Genomic DNA, 6,047 nt, shown 5'->3' with positions numbered 1-6,047 from the left:
ATGAAACATAAGTCTGAAACATTTGAAAAGTTCAAAGAATTCCAGAGTGATGTGGAAAATCATCGTGATAGGAAAATAAAGTTTCTATGATCTGATTGCGGAAACAAATATTTGAGTTACGAGTTTGGTCTTCATTTGAAACAATGAGGAATAGTTTCGCAACTCATGCCACCTGGAACACCACAATGTAATGGTGTGTTAGAACATCATAACCGTACTTTATTAGATATGGTGCAATATATGATGTCTCTTACCGAATTACCACTATCATTTTGGGGTTATGCATTAGAGACAGCTGCATTCATGTTAATAGGGCACCGTCTAAAAATCCATTGAGACGACATTGTATGAACTGTGGTTTAGCAAGAAACCTAAGCTGTCATTTCTTAAAGTTTGGGGTTGCGATGCTTATGTGAAAAAGTTTCAACCTGATAAGCTCAAACCCAAATCGGAGAAGTGCGTTTTCATAGTATACCCAAAAGAAACTGTTGGGTATACCTTCTATCACTGATTCGAAGGCAAGATCTTTGTTGATTAAAATGGATCCTTTCTAGAGAAGGAGTTTATCTCGAAAAAAGTGAGTGGGAGGAAAGTAGAACTTGATGAGGTAATCTTACCTTCTCCCGAATTGGAAAGTAGTTCATCACATAAATCAGTTCCAGTGATGCCTACACCAGTTAATGAGGAAGTTAATGATGTTGATCATGAAACTTCGGATCATGTTACTACCGAACCTCGTAGGTCAACCGAAGTATGTTCCGCACCAGAGTGGTACCTTAATCCTGTTTTGGAGGTCATGTTACTTGACCATGACAAACCTGCGAACTATGAGGAAGCTATGATGAGCCCAGATTCCGCAAAATGGCTTGAGGCCATGAAATCTGAGATGGGATCCATATATAAAGAACAAAGTGTGGACTTTGATTGACTTTCCCGATGATCGGCGAGCCATTGAGAATAAATGGATCTTCAAGAGGAAGATGGACGCTGATAATAGTTTTAATATCTACAAAGCTCGAATTGTCACAAAAGGTTTTCGACAAGTTCAAGGTGTTGACTACGATGAGATTTTCTCACTCATATCGATGCTTAAAAGTCTGTCCGAATCATGTTAGCAGTTGCCGCATTTTATGAAATCTGGCAAATGGATATCAAACTACATTCCTTAATGGATTTATTAAAAAAAGAGTTGTATATGATGCAACAAGAAGGTTTTGTCAATCCTAAAGATGCTAACAAAGTGTGCAAGCTCTAGCGATCCATCTGTGGACTAGTGCAAGCATCTCAGAGTTGGAATATGCGCTTTGATGAGTTGATCAAAGCATATAGTTTTATACAGACTTTTGGAGAAGCCTGTATTTACAAGAAAGTGAGTGGGAGCTCTGTAACATTTCTGATATTATATGTGGATGACATATTGTTGATCAGAAATGATACTAAATTTCTGGATAGCATAAAAGGATAATTGAATAAAGAATTTTTCAATGAAATACCTCGGTGATGCTGCTTACATTTTGGGCATCAAGATCTATAGAGATAGATCAAGACGCTTGATAAATTTTTCAATAAGTACATACCTTGACATGTTTTTGAAGTAGTTCAAAATGGGATAGTCAAAGAAGGAGTTCTTGCCTGTGTTGCAAGGTGTGAAGTTGAGTAAAGACTCAAAACCCGACCATGGCAGAAAATAGAAAGAGAATGAAAAGTCATTCCCTATGCCTCAGTCATAGGTTCTATAAAGTATGTTATGCTGTGTACCAGACCTATTGTATACCTTAGCATGATTTTGGCAAGGGAGTACAATAGTGATCTAGGAGTAGATCACTGGACATCAGTCAACATTATCCTTAGAGGACTAAGGAAATATTTCTCGGTTATGGAGGTGATAAAAGAGTTCATCGTAAAGAGTTATGTCAATGCAAGCTTTTTACACCGATCTAGATGACTCTAAGTCTTGATCTAGATACATATTGAAAGTGGGAGCAATTAGCTAGAGTAGCTCCGTGCAGAGTATTGTAGACATAGAAATTTGCAAAATACATACGGATTTTAATGTTGCAGGCCCGTAGACTGAACTTCTCTCACAAGCAAAACATGATCACTCTTTGGGTGTTAATCACATAGCGATGTAAACTAAATTATTGACTCTAGTAAACCCTTTGGGTATTAGTCACATGAAGATGTGAACTAATCACATAAAGATGTAAACTAATCACATAAAGATGTGAACTATTGGTGTGAAATCACATGACGATGTGAACTAGATTATTGACTCTAGTGCAAGTGGGAGACTGAAGGAAATATGCCCTAGAGGCAATAATTTATAACCCACAAGTATAGGGGATCGCAACAGTTTTCGAGGCTAGAGTATTCAACCCAAATTTATTGATTCGACACAAGGGGAGCCAAAGAATATTCTCAAGTATTAGCAGTTGAGTTGTCAATTCAACCACACCTGGAAACTTAATATCTGCAGCAAGGTATTTAGTAGCAAAGTAATATGATAGTAGTGGTAACGATAGCAAAAGTAATATTTTTGGGTTTTGTAGTGATTGTAACAGTAGCAGCGGAAAAATAAATAAGCGAAGAACAATATAGGAAAAGCTCGTAGGCATTGGATCGGTGATGGAGAATTATGCCAGATGTGATTATTCATGCAACAGTTATAACATAGGGTGACACAGAACTAGCTCACTGTAATGTAGGCATCTATTCCGAATATAGTCATACGTGCGTATGGAAAAGAACTTGCATGACATCTTTTGTCCTACCTTCCCGTGGCAGCCGGGTCCTAATGGAAACTAAGGGATATTAAGGCCTCCTTTTAATAGAGTACCACACCAAAGCATTAACACATAGTGAATACATGAACTCCTCAAACTACAGTCATCACCGGTAAGTATCCCGATTATTGTCACTTCGGGGTTAACGGATCATAACACATAATAGGTGACTATAGACTTGCAAGATAGGATCTAGAACTCTCATATATTGATGAAAACATAATAGGTTCAGATCTGAAATCATGGCACTCGGGCCCTAGTGATAAGCATTAAGCATAGCAACATCAATCTCAGAACATAGTGGATACTAGGGATCAAACCCTAACAAAACTAATTCGGTTACATGATAAATCTCATCCAACCCATCACCGTATAGCAAGCCTACTATGGAGTTACTCATGCACGGCAGTGAGCATCATGAAATTAGTGATGGAGGAAGGTTGATGATGATGATGGTGACGGATTCCCCTCTCTGAAGCCCCGAATGGACTCTAGATCAGCCCTCTCGAGAGAGTTTAGGGCTTGGCGGCGGCTCCGTACCATAAAACGCGATGAATCCTTCTCTCTATTTTTTTCTCCCGGAAAGTGAATCTACGGAGTCAAGGTTGAGGTCGGTGGAGCGTTAGGGGGCCCACGAGGCAGGGGGCACGCCCAGGGGGTAGGGCGTGCCCCCACCCTCGTGGGCAGGGTGTGGGCCCCTTGACGTGGATCTTTCTTCCAGTATTTTTTTATATATTCCAAAATAATTCTCTGTTGATTTTTAGGTCATTCCGAGAACTTTTATTTCTGCACAAAAATAACACCATGGCAATTCTGCTGAAAACAACGTCAGTCCGGGTTAGTTCCATTCAAATCATGCAAGTTAGAGTCCAAAACAAGGGCAAAAGTGTTTGGAAAAGTAGATACGACGGAGACGTATCAACTCCCCCAAGCTTAAACCTTTGCTTGTCCTCAAGCAATTCAGTTGATAAACTGAAAGTGATAAAGAAAAACTTTTACAAACTCTGTTTGCTCTTGTTGTTGTAAATATGTAAAGCCAGCATTCAAGTTTTCAGGAAATATTATGAACTAACCATATTCACAATAACGCTTAGGTCTCATGTTTACTCATATCAATGGCATAGTCAACAAGCGAGCAATAATAATAAATCTCGGATGACAACACTTTCTCAAAACAATCATGATATGATATAACAAGATGGTATCCCGCTAGCCCTTTCTGAGACCGCAAAACATAAATGCAGAACACCTTTAAAGATCAAGGACTGACCAGACATTGTAATTCATGGTAAAAGAGATCCAATCAAGTCATACTCAATGTAAACTAACAGTAATGGATGCAAATGACAGCGGTGCTCTCCAACTGGTGCTTTTTAATAAGAGGATGATGACTCAACATAAAAGTAAATAGATAGGCCCTTCGTAGAGGGAAGCAGGGATTTGTAGAGGTGCCAGAGCTCGGTTTTGGAATAGATATGAATAATATTTTGAGCGGTATACTTTCATTGTGAACATAACAACCGAGAGATCTCGATATCTTCCATGCTACACACATTATAGGCGGTTCCTAAATAGAATGGTAAAGTTTATACTCCCCCTCCACCAACAAGCATCAATCCATGGCTTGCTTGAAACAACGAGTGCCTCCAACTAACAAGAGTCCCGGGGGAGTTTTGTTTGCAGTTATTTTGATTTGATTTGCATAAAGCATGGGACTGGGCATCCCGGTGACTAGCCATTTTCTCATGAGTGAGGAGCGAAGTCCACTCCTCTTTGAGAATAACTGCCTAGCATGGAAGATACAGACAGCCCTAGTTGATACATGACCTATTCGAGCATACAGACAGGATGTTTATTTGAAGGTTTAGAGTTTGGCACATACAAATTTACTTGGAACGGCAGGTAGATACCGTATATAGGTAGGTATGGTGGACTCATATGGAACAACTTTGGGGTTTATGGAATTGGATGCACAAGCAGTATTCCCGCTTAGTACAAGTGAAGGCTAGGAAAAGACTGGGAAGCGACCAGCTAGAGAGCGACAACAGTCATGAACATGCATTAAAATTAATCGACTCCGAATGCAAGCATGAGTAGGATATAATGCACCATGAACATAAATATCATAGAGGCTATGTTGATTTTGTTTCAACTACATGCGTGAACATGTGCCAAGTCAAGCCACTCGAATCATTCAAAAGAGGATACCATCCTATCATACCACATCACAACCATTTTAATAGCATGTTGGCACGCAAGGTAAACCATTATAAACTCCTAGGTAATTAAGCATGGCATAAGCAACTACAATCTCTAATTGTCATTGCAGACATGTTTCTTTCATAATAGGCTGAATCAGGAACAATGAACTAATCATATTTACAAAAACAAGAGAGGTCGAGTTCATACCAGCTTTTCTCATCTCAATAAGTTCATCATATAATCATCATTATTGCCTTTCACTTGCACGACCGAATAGTGTGGAAAATAATAATAGTGCATGTGCATTGGACTAAGCTGGAATCTGCAAGCATTCAATTCAAGAGAGAAGACAAGGTAATATGGGCTCTTTGTTAGATCAACAATAATGCATATGAGAGACACTCAACATTTTCATTATGGTCTTCTCCTCTCGACCCCCAAAGAACAAGAAAAGAAATAAAACTATTTACACGGGAAAGCTCCCAACAAGCAAAAGAAGAACAATAAATCTTTTTGGGTTTTCTTTTTAATTACTACTACTACAGGCATGGAAAGTAAACTAACTAAAAGCTACAACCAATTTTTTTTGTTTTTCTTAAGGTTTATCAAACACACAAGCAGAAAGCATAGAAAGGGAAATAAACTAGCATGGATATTACAATGAAAAGGTATGAGCACCGACAATTGACATGAGTGTGTGAACATGAATGTAATGTCGGTGAGAGATACGTACTCCCCCAAGCTTAGGATTTTGGCCTAAGTTGGTCTATGCCCATGGATGGCCTGGTGGATATCCGAAGTTGAAGCTGGGGTCATACTGAGATGCAGCGGCAATTGCCTGATGAGCTGCAGCTTGGAGGCGAGTTGTCTCCTGTAGCGCTCCGAGACCGATGTGCGAGGTGTCTTCCACTTATTCGCTGTTGTTGCCTTGTCATTGCTTGCGTGTCATGCATCTCATATCATGTCATCATGTGCATTGCATCATCATGTTTTCAAAACTTGCATCCGTCCGGGTTTCTCCCAGTTTCCTTCTGTTGTTCGTTCTGAGCCCAGACACACTTG

This window comes from Triticum aestivum, chromosome 2A (assembly GCF_018294505.1).
Source record: "Triticum aestivum cultivar Chinese Spring chromosome 2A, IWGSC CS RefSeq v2.1, whole genome shotgun sequence".
Lineage (NCBI taxonomy): Eukaryota > Viridiplantae > Streptophyta > Magnoliopsida > Poales > Poaceae > Triticum > Triticum aestivum.
Note: the sequence above shows the minus strand (reverse complement) of the source record.